Source organism: Lithobates pipiens, unplaced genomic scaffold (assembly GCF_037356315.1).
Source record: "Lithobates pipiens isolate NorthernLeopardFrog02 unplaced genomic scaffold, aLitPip1_a1.2 Scaffold_13, whole genome shotgun sequence".
Classification (NCBI taxonomy): Eukaryota; Metazoa; Chordata; class Amphibia; order Anura; family Ranidae; genus Lithobates; species Lithobates pipiens.
The window spans coordinates 67,436,915-67,459,574 of record NW_027507718.1 but is presented as its reverse complement, the minus strand read 5'-3'; the positions used below and the strand labels follow the sequence as shown (position 1 = coordinate 67,459,574).

Genomic DNA, 22,660 nt, shown 5'->3' with positions numbered 1-22,660 from the left:
CGGTCTTCTGTCGCCGCTGTCGCTGTCGCCGCCTTCCGTTCTTGTTCTTCTTCTTGTTCTTCTTCTTCTTCTCCAGGCGATGTTGACACGTCGCTCCCTCCGGCCGGAATGCCAGGGACACGCTCCGCTGCCACTTATATAGTGACAATGGGGCGGTGTCACATGGTATATGTCACAGGGGTTGGTCACATGGTGACCCCGCCCCCTTACGATGTCATAGTCCCCATGTGTTATCAACCCATGTGACCAACCCATGTGACATATACCATGTGACCCCGCCCCATTGTCACTATATAAGTGACCGCACAGCGCGGCTCTGGCATTCCGGCCGGAGGGAGCGACGTGTCAACATCGCCTGGAGAAGAAGAAGAAGAACAAGAAGAAGAACAAGAACGGAAGGCGGCGACAGCGACAGCGGCGACAGAAGACCGGGCCACCGCCTGTAAAAGAGCTACAAGAAGGCGCGGTGGCCCGGCAGAAGAACCGAAGGCGGCGACAGAAGAACGGAAGGCAGCGGCGACAGAAGACCGGGCCACCGCCTGTAAAAGAGCTACAAGAAGGCGCGGTGGCCCGGCAGAAGAACCGAAGAGGGGGACAAGACCCCCGAAGTCGGGAGAAGAGGCCGGCGGCGGGGAGGAAGAAAGCCGGACTCCTCCGCTAGTAAAAGAGCTACACACACATAGCGGAGGAGTCCGGCGAGAAGACCCCCGAAGACGGAAGACCCCCGGAGCTGTGCAATAAAATATTTTTTCCCCTGTGTTGTGTTTTTTTTTTGTACTTTATTTCACAGGTGAATGGGTAGGGGTACATTGTACCCCATACTCATTCACATAGGGTGGGGGGGCCGGTATCCGGGGGCCCCCTTCTTAAAGGGGGCTCCCGGATTCCGATAAGCCCCCCGCCCGCAGACCCCGACAACCAACGGCCAGGGTTGTCGGGAAGAGGCCCTTGTCCTCATCAACATGGGGACAAGGTGCTTTGGGGTGGGGGGGGCCGCGCGGCCCCCCCTTCCCCAAGGCACCCCCCATGTTGAGGGCACGCGGCCTGGTACGGCTCAGGAGGGGGGGCGCGCTCGCTCGCCCCCCTTTCCTGGCCGGCCGGGTAGCGTGCTCGGACAAGGGTCTGGTGTGGACTTTGGGGGAACCCCCACGCCGATTTTTTTCGGCGTTGGGGTTCCCCTTTTAGCCAATTCCAGGCGGCGGAGCCCGCGACGTCTCCTTCGCGGGCCCCGCCTACCTGTACACGCGCTCGAAATGGGCGGATTTGCCTCCGCCTTACGTGGGCGAGTCCGTTCATTTCAAAAGTTGAGCGGACTGTTTGGCAAACAGTTCGTTGAAACAGTCCGCTCGTGTGTGGGCAAGTCCGCTCATGCAAATTTTGAGCGGACTGTTTGCCGAAACTGTTTGACGAACAAGGTTGGGCAAACAGTCCGCGCGTGTGTACGCGGCCTTAGGGAAACCTGAATGTAAAGCTTCGTACTAACAATGAGAATTTCAGATAAATGATTGTCCTTTTTTTTTCTTTACATGCTAATCTCATATCGAAAATGAAGAGGTAACGGAAATGTAACCACTTAAGGACCAAGCTTCTTTCTGAGATTTGTTGTTTACAAGTTAAAAACATTTTTTATTTGCTAGAAAATTACTTAGAACCCTCACACATTATACATTTTTTTCTAACACCCTAGAGAATAAAATGGTGGTCGTTTCAATACTTTCTGTCACACCGTATTTGCGCAGCGGTCTTACAAGCGCACTTTTTTTTGGAAAAAATAAAAAATTTTGAATTAAAAAATAAGACAACAGTAAAGCCCATTTTTTTATATTGTGAAAGATAATGTTACGCCGAGTAAATTGATACCCAACATGTGATGCTTCAAAATTGCACCTGCTCATGGAATGGTGACAAACTTTTAGCCTTAAAAATCTCCATAGGCGACGTTTAAAAAATTATACAGGTTGCAGAGGAGGTCTAGAGCTAGCATTATTGCTCTCACTCTACCAATCGCGGTGATACCTCACATGTGTGGTTTCAACACCGTTTTCATATGCGGGTGCTACTCACATATGCGTTTGCTTTTGTGCGCAAGCTCAGCGGGAAAAGGTGCATTTTAAAAATATATATTTTTTCTTATTTATTTTACCTTTTATTTTTTATTTTTACACAGTTTTTTTTTTTTTTTTTTTTTTTTTTTAATGTTGTCACTTTTATTCCTATTACAAGGATTCTAAAGACCTCAGATCTCATATTTACACTAAAATTCAATTTAAAAAAAATTGGTAATTTAACAAAAAAAATTAAAAAAATTGCCCTTTAAGAGCTGTGGGTGGAAGTGATGTTCTGACGTCAATTCCGCCCTGCATTGTTATGGAGATGGGTGGGCCATCTTCCCCTTACTTGTCTCCATGCAAAGCAAGGGTGAAGATTCGATCGCCTCCACCGCTGTCGACTGTTCCGGTAAGCGACGGAGGGTACCAGAGTGTGGCGGGAGGGGGGGCCCTCTCCCACCACCGATAAAACTGATATCACTGCGAATCTGCCACAGAGACCACTTTTATCTTAAACTGCACCGCTCACTGAAGAAGAGGATACCGGGGTTATGGCAGGTTGCTGCTGTCATAACAATGAAATTCCTCTTTAAACAGCCGATGTATAACGATGGTGGGCGGTCCGAAAGTGGTTACAATTCTTATCTGAATGCCCAGTTTGATAGCCATGATGGTTCCACATCCTGGTAAGTAGATACAGAAATAAGGTTTATAGAAGGCACTTTTGGAAAGGCACCACTATGACAAATATATAAAAAATACAAATATTGTTTTATTAAATACAATCTTAAGACAATAATAAAATACATGCAACAGTGAATACAATTTTTTCACAGAATAGGACTTTCTCCATAACAAGAAATGGCTCTAGATCCCAAAAGGAATCGTGGGTAACCCTAAGCGTTTCGACTTAAGGGTCTTCGTCTGGGGGTTCTCAAGAGCAACAGATTGGACAACTGTCTAAAAATATAAACAGTAATAAGTGTCATAAACACATAAATGCACATAACGTGTATATAGGAAAACATATCAAGTAAGGCACCACCCTATATATGGCACAGAACTCATGCATGCAAGAGCACCAGGAACCCTCAAAAGAATTGTTTTCTACCTGTGGAGGCTTTAGAGGGGTCCTGGTGCTCTTGCATACATCCATTCTGTGCCATATATAGTAAGGTGCCTTACTTGATATGTTTTCCTATATACATGTTATGTACATTTATGTGTTTATGACTTATTACTGTTTATATTTTTAGACAGAGTCCAATCTGTTGCTCTTGAGAACTTCAGAGAAAGACCCTTGAGTCGAAACGCATAGGGGTACCCACAATTCTTTTTGGGATCTAGAGCCATTTCTTGTTATGAAGAAAGTCCTATTCTGTGAAAAATTAGTATTCACTGTTGCATGTATTTTTTTATTGTATTTAACCGCTTCAATATCCGGCCATAGTCATATGATGGCCATAGATGGGATTTTGTTGTCGGAATGTACGACCGTGTGTACAAGGGCTTAGAATGGGGGTTGGAGCAGACTTAAGTATAGTTATTATAACGTCTAGTTTAAAGTGGTAGTAAACTCTGTTACACCACTTGTACCTATAGGTAATTCAATTCTAATATAATTTAAGCCTATAGTAAGGCTTACCTGTAGGTACTGTGAATATCTGCTAGACTTACACAGTTTAGGAGATATTCAGAGTGAATGCAGCCGGTGACCTTGTTGGACCTTATAATGCTGGACCTTCAGAGCCCGTGCCAGAAATGGCGGTGACTTCATTGTGCCCCTGACCACTCATATAGCCTGTGAACCCTGAAGGAAGACGGGGAAGATGTCAGCCCTCTCAGTGGTGACATTGTGGCTCTGGAGAATGTCGTTCTAAGGTAAAGCATGTGATGCATACTAGCACATTATGCCATTGCCTTGCAGGGAATTTTTTTTGTGCCAGCAGCTACGAGTTTATTATCGCTTTAAGGTAAGGTGTCTGATTTGGCCAATGAATATTAATTATACTTTTCTGCCTTTGAAAGATCTTGGGTTGTTTTTGAAGCTTCTTGTTTTTTTTTGTGTGACCATTCTCCATTTTAATCTTTATGTGTATGGGGAGGACAAGTTGTTACCTTTGTTAAGAATTTTTCTAATAAAGTTAAAACCTTTGTTTAGTTACATTTTTTTTTTTTTTTTAAAGAACCAGAGACAGTATTTACATTTAATGCAAAGCGTCACTGCACCAACTGCTCTTTTAGTTGAAATTTGCACTGCCTCCCATTCCATCGCAACTGTAATCTTCTGTAGTATCGTTCAGGAATGAATATGATCAGCTAGACCTGCCACGTGTACCCATCATGAGCTGACTATTCTCCACCCTTTTCTTGTACCTCCCAACTTTTTGAGATGGGAATGAGGGATACCTATCAGCAAAAGTATGCAGGCTTAGGACACACCCCTGACCACGCCCCTTAAAGGAGAATTATACAAAAATACAAGAAACCCACAAGTGCTTTTTTTTTTTACCACTACTATTCCTTTATATTGGCTTTTGGAATTTATAAATGCAGCAATTTAGAAATCAGATGAAAGGTTTAGCGCTGGAAAACACTTTTTGACAGATAAAAAGTGCAATTTATATACATCTATATAGATCAGACCAAAATGAGGGACGAATGAGGAGGAAAGAGGGACAGAGGGACATTACTCCAAATCAGGGACAGTTGGGAGCTATGCTTTCTTCCCACACTCCTCAATTCATAAAAGCTGTACTGTTGATTCCATAAATGAAAAGCACTCTATAAATGGAAGGATCTAACCTTTCATTCATCTGCTTGTTCTCCATTCATAGAGTGCTTTACTATAATGTAAGCTATAGTCTAACTTATATGAACAGTGGAGGGGGGTGGAAAGGGCAAGCAGAGTTGGCACTTCTGATGAGAGCCTGTAAGAGGTGCAGTGCTCATATTAACCCCGACAGCACTGGAGGATTATGACTGTGACGGTATGAGGGGCAGAAGACTCTGGATTTCAACTAAAAGAGCAGGCAGCAGGACAAGGGGGCTGATTTTTATTTATTTTTTATTGTTTTACTTTCCTAAACTTTGGCTTCAAAAGTAATCAGGTAATGATTTATAATTCTGTTTAAATTAAAGTAAAAATTACTCTTATTACTTAATTACTTATCTTAATTACTCTTAAAACTCTCATTCTGCACTTTAAGCCCACATTCATTATATAACGCCAATATTTTATATTAAAATTAAATGCAATCAGTTAAAAACATACAAGCTAAAAAAAACTAAAAACTGACCTTTCTCTGCTGAAAATATATATTCAGTTATCAAATATTCTCATAAATAAATATGGTTAATTTGCAATTTTCAGTATTCATGGCTTGTATTTTTTATTTTTATTTTCATTGCACAAAACCTTTATTTATAATTTCTCCACATATGTGTGCAACCAAAGCTGTCCAGCAAAGGTAACAGAGGTTAGGACAAGCTATAAACTCCTCCAGAATGTTATAGCTCAAGGATATTTTTCATTTATATCCTTTGTCTCAACCCCAGTCACTTTAGCCAAGTGATGGTGAACCTTGGCACCCCAGATGTTTTGGAACTACATTTCCCATGATGCCCATGCACTCTGCAGAGTAGGTGAGCATCATGGGAAATGTAGTTCCAAAACATCTGGGGTGACAAGGTTCGCCATCACTGCTTTAGCCAAACTGAACCTAAATGTGGGGAAAGTATACATCAATTAAAGACATTGAAATAAACAAAATGATATACTAAATACCACCATTCCATATATTATCTGCAATAAATTAACAGAATACAGTGTTTTCACAACAGTGGTCATTTAACTAAAATAAAATATAAACAATACACTGTAATATTAGTTAAAGGATAACCCAAGAACAAAAATGTTATATATTGCAGTTTCCAATCCTAAGATGTGGTGACTGCATTTGTTTTCTTTTTCTTTTCTTTTTTCAGGCTAGTAACATGTTCAGCAAATACAACAAATTACATGTTGAGCTTGCCAGATATGCATTGCTCTTGTCACATCCTGTGAGGTTTAGCAAAAATGTCTTCCTTCCTAGCTATCTTCTGTAAAGTAGAAATTGCCCTGCCTCTCCTTGTAATGGAGATGAAGAGATATGAGCATGTTTCTTGTCCATACCAGAAGAGAAGTCTGTGACTCCTTCCATAGATACTTGCCCTGCCCCTCCTTGTAATGGAGATGAAGAGATATGAGCATGTTTCTTGTCCATACCAGAAGAGAAGTCTGTGACTCCTTCCATAGATACAGTGGGTGAGTGACATAGCCACCAGGTGAAAAAAAGGCAAAAAGTAGCCTTAAAAAAATGCTAATGCAGCCACCACACCAAGGACTAGTAAGCCGCAGTATATATATATATATATATATATATATATATATATATATATATATATATATATATAATATTACATTTTTACATTTTTGGTTTTAGATACATGGCCAGTATTTATTTTGTGTAGAGTGGTGAAAAAATTCAACCCTGTTGGGCTTTAGTACCATCCCTTAAATTACTGTCATGTTGACAATAGTTTCAAAAGACAGGACAGACAGGGAGGTATAATTTGCAACAGGGGCATAGACAGCAAAAAAAAGATGATGATTCCCTGCTAATTTATTTTTCTGTCTTTATCCCTGTAGCAAGTTCTGCCCACTTTCTCTTTGTTGAAACTGTTGTCTCAAACACAGAATATACTGTACATGGAAATCTCTTACACAGAATCAAAGGCAATAAAAACAGGTTCTAATCCTTTCTCACTCTATCCATGGAAAAAAAATTGATTAGGCTGGTCATACGCTTAAAATGATTGTAAAGTTCCGTTTGTTTTTTGTTTTTTTAATGGCAAACATGTTATACTTACCTGCTCTGTGCAGTCGATTTGCACAGAGCAGCCCAGATCCTCTTTTTCTCAGGTCCCTCTTTGCTGCTTCTGGCCCCTCCCTCCTATAGAGTGCCCCCTCAGCCAGCAGCTCTCTATGGGGGCACCTGAGCTGAGTCAGAGCTCCGTGTATCCATTCAGACACGGAGCTCGACTCTGCCCTATGAGTAATGTCACCACACAGGCTCTACAGCCATTGTTGGCAATCTCTCCTTTCCACTGAAGCCAGCCGCTGTGTCCGGAGCTCCCTCAGAATAGGTAAGTATAGGCATCTTTCATTTACAGAGTAGTTAGAATAGGGCTTAGCATGAAGATGGAAGCAGGTTTAAGTATAGTTGAATGTATGAATGTAAGACATGCCATTATTCCTCCTTTTCTTTCTTGTTTCTACTTTAAAGTGGATGTAAACCCTTACATATACCCAGTTCTTTTGGTGGTATTTGATCACCTCTGTGGTTTTTATTTTTTGTGCTATATTTAAAAAAATAAAGCAATATTTTTTACTTTTTGCTATAACAAATATCCCCAAAAAATATATAAAAAAAATGTCTTTCTCAGTTTAGGCTAATATGTATTCTTCTATATATTTTTTGTAAAAAAAAAAAAAAAAAAATGCAATAAACGTATATTGATTGGTTTGCACAAAAGTTATAGCGTTGACAAAATAGGGGATAGATTTTTTTTATTAGTAATGGTGGTGAATTGCAATTTTTATGGTTACTGCAACATTATAGCAGACATATTGGACACTTTTGACACCATTTTGGGACCATTGTCATTTATACAGAGATCAGTGCTATAAAATCGCACTGATTACTGTGTAAATGACACTGGTAGGGAAGGGGTTAACCACTAGGGGGCGATCACGGGGTTAAGGGTGTCCTAGGGAGTGATTCTAACTGTGGGGGGGGGGCCACCACTGACATTATTACCGATTACAGGGAGCAGTAGATTCCTGTCATGTCACTAGGCAGAACAGGGAAATGCCTTGTATACAAAGGCATCTCCCCGTTCTTCCACTCCGTGACACGATCGTGGGCCCCCCCCCCCCACGGACATCGAGTCTGCGGGAACCACAGGCATGGTCATTAAGTATGCGGGGGGCACGTGCGCCCACAATGCCGCAATTTAAAGAGGGCGTACCTGTATGCCCATTTGCCCAACTATGCCATTTGTGCCCAATGTACATCGTCGTGTGCTGGTCGGCATGTGGATAAACATAGATTTCCTTGCAGGAGTTCTTCGACATAAAAAAAAAACATGAAATGATTAAAACATTAACCCACCTGGCTACACTTACACAGCACCGCTGCTAGGCATACAGGTCCCTGAGACCACTCGCTCAGCCTCATAACATGCAGCACCTCACTTCCCAGACCCCCTCCTGGCCTCCAAATAGGGTTCTCCAGTCCCCCAGACTTGCTCACTTTTCCAGAGACTTCTGGACACCCTCTAGCCCGTGGACTTACTACCTACCTCAGCTTTCTCAGCCCCACAGACCCTTCTTTGGTCTCCCAGACCCATATAGCTGTCCCGATTTTCACAGTTCAGTGACAAGGAGGTGTGGTCTTTATGGTGTACCACCATGAGGTGTAGTCTTCTTCAGGAACACACAGCTCTCCTTTAGGCTGGGTTCACACTGCTGCGGGGGGAGATCCAGATGTGATTCGCACCACACTGCAGTGCAAATCACATCCGATCTCCATAGCGATGCGAGTTCAGCCATACAGATAGTATGGCTGAATTTGCATCGCTCCCGCCGCAAACTCGCACGGGACCCTTTTTTTGGTCCGCAGCAGAATAGGATCGCATGGGTGTTCACACCATGCGATCCGATTCCTGTGCGAGTCTGCAGATCGCACTGCGATATGCGGACGGATCTGGGGGTGTCATTAACATTTCATTGACACTCCCAGCCGTTCGCATAGGGCAGTGTAAACTGCCGGCGGGAGTCATGCGATGCGGGAAAACGCTGCGGATTCGCGGCGTTCCCGCATCGCTGTGGTGTGAACCCGGCCTAAAGGCCTTTTCACACAAATAGCAGCAACTGCCCAGAGCTCTTATCAGGCCTGGCTTAGAATTGGGACTGTGCACCTGGACACACACAGGCTTCTAGGAAGAACTGAACACAGGATCGAAGGTTCTGTCCCACACAAGAGACTTTGGAACCTTCAAACTCCAGGCTCCAATCTGGGGCTACAAAACCCAGAGAAAGCCTAAAGCCCCATACACACTATCAGATTTTCTGCTGATTTTTTGTCTTCAGATTTACCAAAACCATGTAGTAGAAGGGCCTGCCTGATTGCATACAAATTTAAACTCCTAAGGTTTGACCTCATATTATATGGTTTTGGTAAATCTGAAGGAAAAAGTCAGCAGAAAATCTGATAGTGTGTATGGGGCTTTAAACATATCTTACTACATTCAGAAACAACTTCCTGGAGCTTAACATTCTAGTGTGAACCCTTTGTCAGTTTATCCTCAATTCTCCCAGTGGCAGGATTTCACACTGTCATAGTGTATAAAGTAATGCCGCGTACACACGATCGGAATTCTCGTCGGAAAAAGCTCTGATGGTTTTCCCGAAGGAATTCCGATGGAATTCGGCTCAAGCTGTCTTGCCTACAAACGGTCACGTCAAATTCTGACCGTTTATAACGCGGTGACGTACAACACGTACGACGTGACTAGAAAAAGGAAGTTCAATAGCCAGTAGCCAATAGCTTCTGTCTCGTAGATGAATCTGAGCATGCGTGATTTTTGGCATGTCGGAATTGCATACACACGATCGGAATTACCGATAGAAAGTTTTTCCGTCGGGAAAATTGAGAACATGCTATCAATTTTTGGCTGGCGGAAATTCAGACAGCTAAATTCCGATGGAGCATACATACGGTCCCTTTTTCCGAAAAAAAGCTCTCATCTGTCTTTTTGTGGCTGGAATTCTGGTCGTGTGTACGCGGCATAAGTGTGTCTTTGCTGTTTTGCATAAAGAGGTGAATGTCATATCGAGAGTGTAGACAGCGAGTATTCAACCCCCGGGCATTTAAGTGGTTTTAAAGGCTGATTTTATTTGTTTATTTATTTTTTTACACTATTAGAATTTTTAGCAACAATTTGTTCAATAATTGTCAGGATAATTTGTGCAAAAATTTGTATAAAAATTCTCAAAACATTCAAATGTCATTCAAAAGTAATTCAAGAATTTGTTTTCTTTTAATAGTCAATTTTGAAATGAATGGACTTTATGAAAACCACATACACTGTTAGAAATGTGTACATTTGCAGAAAAATCTCTTCCACTTCTTTGAATTTTCTCATCACTGTGGTCTAAAACAAATGCTGGTTCAACCCCACTAATGATTATAAATATAAATGTACACTAAAACCTTGGTTTAAGAGTAACTTGGTTTGAGAAAGTTTTGCAAGACGAGCAAAATTCTAAAATAAATTTTGACTTGATATACAATCAATGTCTTGATATACAAGTAGCGTCATGTCACAGTTGAGTATAGAAGAGAAAAGAGGAGCCTCTAAGTGTAGTAATATGATTACATTTAATAAAGATACAACATTTAGAAACTCACATGGTTGATGATTAAAAGAGGCACATCTAAGTATGCAGGCATCCGGGGTAAAGCTGTCCACATAGACCATCCTCCTCGCCGTCATAAATGTCGTTCCTTCTACATTGCGCTCCATGAGTGCTTCGAGCCACACTTTCAGATCGCTCTACTGCAGGGTAGTCTTCCCGGTCATGATTGCAGACGGACATCGGTGAGAGCCGACGGTGCGGAGGACGGTCTATGTGGACGGCTTTACCCTGGATGCCTGCATACTTAATCATCAACCATGTGAGTTGCTAAATGTTATACATTCATTAAATGTAACCATATTATTACACTTAGAGGTGCCTCTCTTCTCTTTTATACTCTGTAGCTCCTGATGGATTTTACTTCTAATCCCCTTGTGGAAGCTTCCATTTGTGGATGGACATTTTATGGTTACACAACCTATCACATTGCTATAATCTTTTTATATGGACTATAAACTGAATGACTTATGAATAAATGGTTGTGGAACAAATCATTTGAGTTTCCATTATTTCTTATGGGGAAATTTGCTTTGATATACAAGTGCTTTGGATTACAAGCATGTTTCCGGAACGAATTATGCTCACAATTAAAAAAAATTCTTGTACATTATTATCATTATACAAGATTTATATAGCACCAACAGTTTGCGTATCGTTTACAGCATTCTTACAATGTTCTAACACCGAAAAAATGGAGAACAAAATCCTGATAGCATATAACCAGCTTTAGGTTCAAATGAGGGTGTTTTTATTTTTTTCGTTTTCAGAAGCATATAAAAATGAATATAGTTAAAAACAATTTTTATTGATTTTAAATGTTTTTTTTTTTTTTTGTTTTTTTTCATGCATTTAAGTGCATTTAGTTTGTGCCACCAATCTAAAAATAGCATCAGTTCCTTTTTAGGTAAATGCAACAGAAAAGCATATTTAATTGGGTTGATTTTCTAAACGAGTCTAAGCCCTTGTACACACGGTCGGAGATTCCGACAGAATGTGTCCGATCGGACCGTTTTGTTGGATATTCCAACTGTGTGTGGTCTGCATCATGTGTAGAGAATTCCGATCGGACAAAGTGCCACGCATGCTCAGATCAAATTCCTACACCAAAGCTATTGGCTACTATTCTGAACGTAGTCCTGTCGTAACGAAATAACGTCATCACGTCGGATTTTCCAACAACTTTGTCCGACCCTGTGTATGCAACAGTTTCGGACAAAATCCGTCGGACAAAATCCGACGGACAATATCCAACGGATTTGGTTGTCGGTATCTCCACCGTGTGTAGAAGGGCTAAGAGCCCTTTCACACCGAGGGTGTTTTGCAGGCGCTAGAAATAGCTCCTGCAATCCACCCTCAAACTGATGCACCATTCATTCCAGTGTGAAAGCCCCAATGAGTGGTGCGCTGGCAGGACGTCAGGAAAAGTCCTGCCAGCAGCTTCTTTGGAGTGGTGTGTTTACCGCTCCTCCACCGCTGCTCCCCATTGAAATCAATGGGGCAGCGCTGTATTACCGCTGGCAAAACGCAGCTATTGCGGCGTATTGCGGGCAGTTTTAACCCTTTCTCAGCCACTAGTGGGGGGTAAAAGTGCCCCGCTAGTGCCCGAAAGGCTCTGCAAATCCGAAGGTAAAACGCCGCTAAAAATAGCGGCGTTTTACCGCCAACGCTATGGGTTCGGCAGTGTGAAAGGGGTCTTAAGGTTGTTTACATAGCAAAGATAATGCTCTTTGTTGTTGATTTACTACTGGAGAGTGCAAAATCTGGTGCAGCTGTGCATGGCAGCCGATCGGCTTCTAACTTCAGCTTGTTTAATTTTGACAAACAAAAAAAAACCTGAATTGGTTGGTTTCTATGCACAGTTGCACCACATTTCGCACTCTCCAGTTTTAGTGAATCAACCCCACTGGGCCTGGTTAAAAAAAAAAAAAATAAATAAGTTAAAGCAGTATTAACCTCAAAACTAAAAATGGTATTTATTGCAGCTTACCAATCCTTAGACCTGTTGACTGCCAGTAAGTGGTATTTGTTATTTCCTTTAACACACCAAAGGAGTTTAACTTCCTTTAACAGACCAAACATTGCACCCGTGGGTGGAGACACATTATTTAACACTACAGGGGTGACTACAATGGGCAGGGTTTTTATACTTGGTATAAAATCTTTTATCTCTAAAGAAAAAAAAAAAAAGCAACTCACTGTAACTGCTAAAAATGGCGATATTCGCATTCAAATAACATATGTTAATAGGGAAATATGTGTTGTGTAAATAATTGTCTTTTTGTTAAAAACTATTTATAAATAAAAAGTTTAAAGAAAAAAAAAAATGTCTGTCTGTTAGTTCTCCCTGATAGGGAGTCACTGGGATTGATTTACTAAAACTAGTGCACTCAGAATCTGGTGCCGCTGTGCATGGTAGCCAATCAGCTTCTAACTTCAGATTGTTCAATTAAGCTTTGACAATAAAACCTGGAAGCTGATTGGTTTTCGCTTTACTAAAGTTTGCACTCTCCAGTTTTAGCAAATCAACTACACTTGGCTGTGATGCAAACGTTTTAAAACAAAGGATAAAAAAATAATTCTATCTGGAGTCCACCTGCTAGTCCAACACTGCCCTCTCCCAGACTGAGCACTGCTGTTCAAGGATGGCTCTGTTGTTCCTCCAATAATAGTGGGGTGACCCTGGGACAGAAGTGTGTTAAGCTGGCTGCACACTTAAGGCATACCCCACTTTTAAGTACACAATGGGGTTTATTTATTAAAGCTGGAAACTGCAAAATCAGGCTCACTTCTGTATATAAACCAATGATCTTCCAGGTTTTATTACCAAAGCTTAATTGGACAAGCTGGGGTTAGAAGCTCATTGGTTTATATACAGAAGTGAGCCTGATTTTGCACTTTCCAGCTTTAGTAAATAAATCCCATTGTGTACTTAAATGTGGGGTATGCCTGTAGTAGATTTTCAAAAGAAATATTTCTATGAAGATTCTGAGGACATTCAATGAATGGACAAATGTCATTCATAAGTAGTTCAAAATTGAATTTGCTTTTAACATTAAATTTTGGAATGAATGTAATTTAGTGAACAAAAAACACATCACTGTTAGAAATTTGTTTGTGGAAAGGATATTTACCACCCTATGTTCTCATAACAGTGAGGTTGATTTACTAAGATTAGATAATGCAAAATCTGGTGCAGCTCTGCATAGAAACCAATCAGCGTGCATGTTTTTTTGTAAAAGCTTTATTGAAGAAGCTGAAGTGAGAAGCTGATTGGTTTTTTATGAAGAGCTGCACCAGATTATGCACTCTCCAATTTTAGTTAATCAACCCTAATGATTGAAAACAAACGATTTCTCCCCACTAAAAAATAGAAAATCAAACAAATGTTGTTATAATGAACATTTTCACCCCAAAATCTACTAGTATATATTATAGCCAGCTATACTGGCAGGATCTCCAGGTGAAAATAAAAGAATAAAGCCTAAGGCTCCATGCACACTGAAGCTCAAAAAGCTTTTTCTGGACACCAGATTGCTGGCAGAAAACGCTGGTTGAAAAACGTGCTTTTATCAGCGTTTTGTACTAGCATTTAACCTTTAGTAAATCAACTCCTATACAACTGAAAAAAGTGCAGCAGTGCCTATCATTATTTAGAATAGGGCTGATTTACTAAAGGAGTAGAGACCGTTCACTGTTCACTTGGCAAAGATAATATTAATAAAAAAAAAAGTGATAGTAATAGTGCAATGCTTGTGTGAATGCTGCCTTAAAAAAAAAAAATACATAAAAAAAATTAGGATATTTAATAGTTAACACACAAAAAAGTTTGATCTGGTGAAAACTAAAAGCCAGAAAAACTACCTACCATTTAGTTCACAGAGCTACAACATGGGCTCCAAACATGTTACAATCTGCCTGTACAATCAACTTTAGATTTTCCAGAATTATGTGTATTATGAAGTCTATTTCAGCAATCCAATCCAGGCCCTATCACTACATACTTGGTAAAGATCTAAAGCTCACCACACACATTACAATCACACTGTACAATATCTATTAGATTGTAAGCTCGCAGGAGCAGGGTCCTCCCAACCCTCTTTTATTGAATGGTAGTGTTGCTGTATTGTCTTGCTCAAATGGTTATTGATATAAATCCTGAATAATAATAATAATAATAATAAAAATAGTCCTTTAGAAAATCTGCTAACAATTAGGCCTGCCCAATTGGATCCAAAAGAACTGTGCAGATTAAGGTAGGTCCTTAAAAAAAAAATAGTTTGGGCAACTCTAAAGCTGATTGTAGAAAGGTTGTGGAGTCAGATTAGATAAAAAGGGGGAATCTGCGCTAACCCTTAATTATGTGCACATATATAATTAAAAATTTAAAACAAGTGCAACAATGAATAGGGGAGGGGAGGTGGCGCATCAAACAAAAAACAGAATATCCAGCTCATAGAAATGTGTAAGAAAAAGAAAAATGCGCAACCAAAAATATGTGAGTAAAAATGTGACAATATGCTATTCGGGCCAGTTCACACCGTAGAAACGCAGTCCGTATGCGTTCCCGGTGCTTTTCTGCATGCGCTTTTTTGGTGCGTTTTTTTGTGAGTTTTTGATACAGTCCAGTGCCCCCCCCCCTCTTTTTTCTTAACCTTAAATAAGGACAAGTGTGTTGCAGTGCGTTTTTGGTGCATTTAGGTGCGTCCCGGTGCATTTTTGATGCGTTTTACAGCATTCCAGTATAGTCCAGTGCAGAAAAAATGCAGCATGTCCTACTTTTTTTTCTGGAACTGGAACGCACTGGAACTCCAAGCACTGGTGTGAACTATGCCATTGAAAACCATATAATCTACTTTCCATGCGTTTTTAATGCAGAAAAAAATGCACTGGACTGAATGTGTTGTGAACTGGCCCTTAACAGTATGACTGTGATGAAACACTTAATAAAAGAAATGCAATAAAAAAACTCTTATATTTTGTAATCCAAAGACTACTACGATGATAGTGTCCAAAAAGATGGACAATTGTTACCAAAAATGTAGCAATATAACAATGTAACAACATAACTGTGTTTTTAAAACACTTAGTGGGAAAAATCGTTTCCTATATGATATCGTCCACAAGCTGCTGTAAAATGTTATATCCAGAACTTCATGAGGCCTCAGGAAAACATAGTGCCAGTTCACACCAGACGCAGTTCCCTTCAGTTCCGTGCGCTTTTTTTATGCACTAAAATGCATGCACAGTGTTTTCCATGTATTCCAATGGCTCTGGTTCACACCATGCAGTCAGTTTTGGGTGCAGAAACTGACCGGAAACTGACTGCATGGTGTGAGCTAGAGCCATTGGAATACATGAAAAACACTGTGCATGCATTTTAGTGCAGAAAAAAAGCGCACAAAACTGCACAGAACTGCATTTTGATGCTTTTTGGTGTGTTTTTGATGCAGTCCAGTGCTTTTTTCTCCCCTCTTTTTTCTTAAGGCCAGTTCACACCATAGAAACGCAGTCCGGATGTGTTCCAGGTGCTTTTCTGCATGCTCGTTTTTGATGCGTTCCAGTGCATTTTTGATGCGTTTTAGTGCATTTTTTATGCAGTCCAGTGCTTACCCCCTCTTTTTTTCTTAACCTTAAATAAGGACAATTGTGTTGCAGTGCATTTTTGGTGCATTTAGGTGCGTTCCAGTGCATTTTTGATGCGTTTTACAGCGTTCCAGTACAGCCCAGTGCAGAAAAAATGCAGCATGTTCTACTTTTTTTAATTTTTTTGTAATGCACTGGAACCTACCGCACTGATGTAAACTATGCCATTGAAAACCATATAGCCTACTTTCCATGCATTTTGATACAGAAAAAAATGCACTGGACTGCATGTGGTGTGAACTGGCCCTAAACTATTAAATTGATTATGGTCTGTTCCTCAAATAATCAAAGCAAACAGCGCCGCTTACCAGATCAGGTGGATCTCAAATTATAGAGATCATACTGGCATACACAGGGAGGATGGGATCGCCAGCAGATGGAAATAATCAGCAATGACATAAATCTTCCTCCTTCTCTCACTCCATGCTGTTGCAGTATAGATTTCCTGGTACTTCCAAAGGTAAAGTGCTCCCAGCATGATGTCACGATCTAAAGCTCCACCCGACGCGTTTCCCCGTAGAAGGCATCAACTGGGAAAGGAGCCTCCTTTCCCAGTTGATGCCTTCTACGGGGAAAACGCGTTGGGTGGAGCTTTAGATCATGACATCATCACGCATCAGCTGGCTGGCTTTAGTCTTGGCTGTGTTTGAAGTGTTTGCATGCCGCTTCTGTTGGATGTCAGTGCTGATGAGAAACTTTTGTGAATAAAGATGTTTTAAAAGTACTGAACCATGAAGCCTCTCTCTTCTATCTTATGATACATACCCTTGTTGGGAGCACTTTACCTTTGGAAGGTCCAGGAAATCTATACTGCAACAGCGTGGAGCCGGTGTCCTATCATATTGTGTCCCCCATCGGATAGTGTCCGCTGTGTACTGTGCATGCGAAGTACACAGCACACAGATTCCGAAAATAGCCGAAGATGAACGGCCCCTGCGCTGTGAGTCCACTATCATTGTAGTCTTTGGACTACAAAATATACGTTTTTTTTATTGCACTTCTTTTATTAAGTGTTTCATCACGGTCATACTGTTAATATCATACAGGCATACCCCACTTTTAAGTACACAATTAAGTTTATTTAATAAAGCTGGAAAGTGCAAAATCAGCATAGAAACCAATGAGCTTCCAGGTTTTATTACCAAAGCTTAATTGAACAAGCTGGGGTTAGAAGCTCATTGGTTTCTATGGAGAAGTGAGCCTGATTTTGCACTTTCCAGCTTTAGTAAATAAACCCCATTGTGTACTTAAACGTGGGTTGTGCCTGTACTTACCAATTCTTAGAAGTGGTGGCTGCTTTCATTTTCTTTTTAGTCTTTTTCCCTTTATTTTTCACCTGGAGATCCTGCCAGTAAAGATGGCTATAATATATACTGGTAGATTTTTGGGTGCAAATGTTCATTATAACAACATTTGTTCGATTTTCTATTTTTTAGTGGGGAGAAATCAGGTATGCCTGTATTGTCACATTTTTACTAACATATTTTTGGTTGCGCATTTTTCTTTTTCTTACACTGTACAATCCGATTGTAATGTGTATGGTGAACCTCAGTCCAAGGATAATTGAAAATTACATTTACATGGTTATTATACTGGGATTGATTTACTAAAACTGGAGTGTTCAGAATCTGGTGCAGCAGGAGCCAATCAGCTTCTAACTTCAGATTGTTCAATTAAGCTTTGACAATAAAACCTGGAAGCTGATTGGTTTCTATGCAGATCTGCACCAGATTTTACATTCTCCCGTTTTAGTAAATCAACCTCACAGATCCTTATCCTTGTGTAAAACTCTCTGATTTGAGTCTTGATGACCTCCACATTGGACTGCTGCACCAGATATTTGGGTGATCCAGGCAGAGGCTATCCAATCTGTGAAGGGATAAGTGTAGAGAGTTGTCAGCCAACATGTAAAGGATTATCAACCCTTCTCTGCCTGGTATACAAGTCGGTGATCAGTGTCATGGGTTGCATACACAGAACATTTGTATATATGATCATATTGTTGATATAGATTTACTGTCCAATCAAAAGTAGGATCAGAAGAACGAAATGATCAATGGATGTACCACAAACTAAAAAGTGGCCATACTTTGATAAATGATCGATTTATTTTCCAATCCAATATCTATCATATTGGAAATGATTGATTTATTTTCCAATACAATATTTATCATATTGGAAATGATTTATTTATTTTCCAATCCAATATTTATCATATTGGAAATGATTGATTTATTTTCCAATCCAATATCTATCATATTTGAAATTATATATATATTTTTTTCAATCCAATATCTATCATATTGTTGATAGATTTACTGTCCAATCAAAAATAGGATCAGAAGAGCAAAATGATCAATCGATGTATCACACACTTAAAAGTGGCCATACTTTGATAACTGATTGATTTATTTTCCAATCCAATATCTATCATATTGGAAATGATCGATTTATTTTCCAATCCAATATCTATCATATTGTGAATGATTGATTTAGTTTCCAATCCAATATCTATCATATTTGAAATTATTATTTTTTCCAATCCAATATCTATCATATTGTAAATGATTGATTTATTTTCCAATACAATATTTATCATATTGGAAATTATTTATTTATTTTCCAATCCAATATCTATCATATTGGAAATGATCGATTTATTTTCCAATACAATATCTATCATATTGTGAATGATTGATTTAGTTTCCAATCCAATATCTATCATATTTGAAATTATTTTTTTTTTCCAATCCAATATCTATCATATTGTAAATGATTGATTTATTTTCCAATCCAATATTTATCATATTGGAAATGATTGATTTATTTTCCAATCCAATATTTATCATATTGGAAATGATATATTCATTTTCCAATCCAATATTTATCATATTGGAAATGATTGATTTATTTTCCAATCCAATATCTATCATATTTGAAATTATATATATATATTTTCCAATCCAATATCTATCATATTTGAAATTTTTTTTTCCAATCCAATATCTATCATATTGTAAATGATTGATTTATTTTCCAATCCAATATTTATCATATTGAAAATGATTGATTTCTTTTCCAATACAATATCTATCATATTGTTGATAGATTTACTGTCCAATCAAAAATAGGATCAGAAGAGTGAAATGATCAATCGATGTATCACACACTTAAAAGTGGCCATACTTTGATAAATTATTGATTTCTTTTCCAATCTGTCCCAATAGACATACATTGTTGTTGATAACACAATCAATGAACATGCCACACACAGGGCAAGTAAAATTTGATGGATTGTTGAAAGATATGATCATACGTTTTTGATTACATCTCAACAATAATCTGCATTGATGAAAATACAAATGAAATAATGATCAGAGCATCTTGCTGCTGCCGATTGAGGCAACACTATCAATCATTTTGCCCCAGGGCCGATCAACTCGGTTTGATCGAATCCATTGAAAAACATGTCTTGATCAATAAGGAAGTTATGCTTGTTTGACAGTTCACCGGGTCGATTGTTTTGATCAAATCACACTCTGATCAGATCGTAGCGTGTATAGCCACCATAATAATCATATCAAGTTATCTACTTTCTCATGATCAGATTTTTTTTGCTGAGGCAGATCAGAGTAATTTCAATCACATCGATCTATATAGCTGGAAACTAAACGAAAATTGAATGATTGTGCCTGGTATGGAACTTTTTTTCAGATTTTTCTTTTAAGCCCCATACACTTGATCAGATTTTCTGCTGTTTTTTTTCCTTCAGATTTACCAAAACCATATAATATGAGGTCAAACCTTAGGAGTTTCAATGTGTATGCAATCAGGCAGGCCCTTCTACTACATGGTTTTGGTAAATCTGAAGGGGAAAACCAGCAGAAAATCTGATGTGTGTATGGGGCTAAAAGGTGTGTAGGGAGGAAAAAGTCAGATTTTGAGCAATCTGATTGATGAAAATACAGCCATGCTCATAATCAAATGATCTCAGTGCTGCTGATAAATGCAAAACAATTGCTAATTTTCTGGTTCCTGTTTGATCAACTGTTTTCTCAAATCCAATCAGAATTGAATCTATAGCTGGATACATATTATACATTTTTTTTGTTGTTCAATAACCTTTTGATTTACCTTCAATTTAAAAGAATTTACGTTTGACCTCAATTGTATTTGGTTTTTGGTAAATCTAAAAGAAGGTTGTACGAGACAAGTATATAAAAACTGTTTAGCTTTAATGGATTAGAAGGGAGGTTATTTGTAAACGGTAAAAATTCCAATAAAAATGGATTAAAAAAAAAAGAAAAAAGAAGGGAGGTTATGGCTATTTGATTGTTTGTAGATGTGATTGCTTCGATCAAATCACACACTGATTGGATGAAAAAAAATGAAGCATATATAGCCACAATACGATTTTTATAAATTTTGGGGGAATTGAAATACAATACAGTAAAGTGAGATAGTGGGGTTGATTTACTAAAACCGAAGAGTGCAAAATGGTGCAGCTGTGCATAGTAGCCAATCAGCTTCTAGCTTCAGCTTGTTCTATTAAGCATTTTTCTTTTTCTTACACTGTACAATCCGATTGTAATGTGTATGGTGAACCTCAGTCTGAGGACATTTGAATATTACATTTACATGGCTATTATACTGGGATTGATTTACTAAAACTGGAGCGTTCAGAATCGTGTGCAGCTGTGCATAGGAGCCAATCAGCTTCTAACTTCAGATTGTTCAATGAAGCTTTGACAATAAAACATGGAAGCTGATTGGTTTCTGTGCACAGCTGCACCCGATTTTGCACTAGTTTTAGTAAATCAACTCCAATAGTTTTGTAATTATTACCCGATTCTGTGCCACCATACCACCATAGCGCCATGGAGGGCCCTGCCCATGTGCTGCCATTCTCAATGTATTTTCTTTGAGTTCTGAATTACTTTATTTTTGCATCATGTAAACTTTATTTATAGTCACAACAAACACTACCCACGGTCATATTGAGTATCACTGACAAGGATGCCCACCTACCTGAATGGCCGTGTACCCGGAGGAGTTGGTGCCATTGGGGTTTACCCCCATGTCTAGGAGAGCCATGACGAGGTGCACATGTCCCTGCGATGCCGCACTTGTCAGCAGATCATACAATCTCTGCATGGTGGGAGAAGAGGATCGGCCTGTGCACAATGCACGATGCCAACAGTGGAGTCTAGAAGAGGGAGGGGGGGGGGGGGGGCGGGCCGGATACTGACAGTGACACTGTCAGGGAAGAGCCAATCCGGGGAGAGGAGGGAGGAGCATGCTTCCTATCCTCATACTGGAAATAAAAGCGCTTCTATTTTTAGACTATAATGCTATAAAAAAGTGAATTGTGTTAGGCGAAATGTTAGTAAAGTCTGAGCCACTGTGCACATAAGGTGACATCTTCTAGACTCTGTCTGTGACACCAAAACATTCTAAGTACGCGTTCTCTCTTTCTCTCTGTGAGCAGACAGGCTGTTTATTGCAGAAGAGAGATCTGATATCCTTTCTGCAATAGAATAAAAACCTGTCTGATCGCAGTCTTCTGTACACTGATCTGGGCATGAGCAGCCGGTGCCTGTGTGCCAGGATGACTAAACACCAGTGCATTCAGGAGTGGCAACATCTCAGGTTATGCAGGAGGGACACCATCCCAGGTCATTCAGGAGTGACACCATCTCAGGTCATTCAGGGGTGACACCATCCCAGGTCATTCAGGAGTGACACCATCCCAGGTCATTCAGGAGTGACACCATCCCAGGTCATTCAGGGGTGACACCATCTCAGGTCATTCAGGAGTGACACCATCCCAGGTCATTCAGGAGTGACACCATCCCAGGTCATTCAGGAGTGACACCATCCCAGGTCATTCAGGGGTGACACCATCCCAGGTCATTCAGGAGTGACACCATCTCAGGTCATTCAGGAGTGACACCATCCCAGGTCATTCAGGAGTGACACCATCTCAGGTCATTCAGGAGTGACACCATCCCAGGTCATTCAGGAGTGACACCATCTCAGGTCATTCAGGAGTGACACCATCCCAGGTCATTCAGGAGTGACACCATCTCAGGTCATTCAGGAGTGACACCATCCCAGGTCATTCAGGAGTGACACCATCTCAGGTCATTCAGGAGTGACACCATCCCAGGTCATTCAGGAGTGACACCATCTCAGGTCATTCAGGAGTGACACCATCTCAGGTCATTCAGGGGTGACACCATCTCAGGTCATTCAGGAGTGACACCATCTCAGGTCATTCAGGAGTGACACCATCCCAGGTCATTCAGGAGTGACACCATCTCAGGTCATTCAGGAGTGACACCATCTCAGGTCATTCAGGGGTGACACCATCTCAGGTCATTCAGGAGTGTCACCATCCCAGGCTGGATTTGTGGACAGGTAAGTGTCCTAATATTAAAAGACA

General features: G+C 40.1%; 2 long non-coding RNA genes across 5 annotated transcripts in view; one reads left to right on the top strand and one right to left on the bottom strand.

The window, feature by feature from the left end:
- LOC143976012 (uncharacterized) overlaps positions 1-21,420 on the bottom strand; it is a 40,406-nt gene extending 18,986 nt beyond the window's left edge. The window contains exon 1 of the long non-coding RNA XR_013272448.1: positions 21,244-21,420. This is a non-coding gene — a long non-coding RNA (uncharacterized LOC143976012). The remainder of the gene's footprint in view (positions 1-21,243) is intronic.
- LOC143974098 (uncharacterized) overlaps positions 1-22,660 on the top strand; it is a 141,473-nt gene that overhangs the window by 51,283 nt on the left and 67,530 nt on the right. The gene's annotated exons all lie outside the window — the stretch shown is intronic.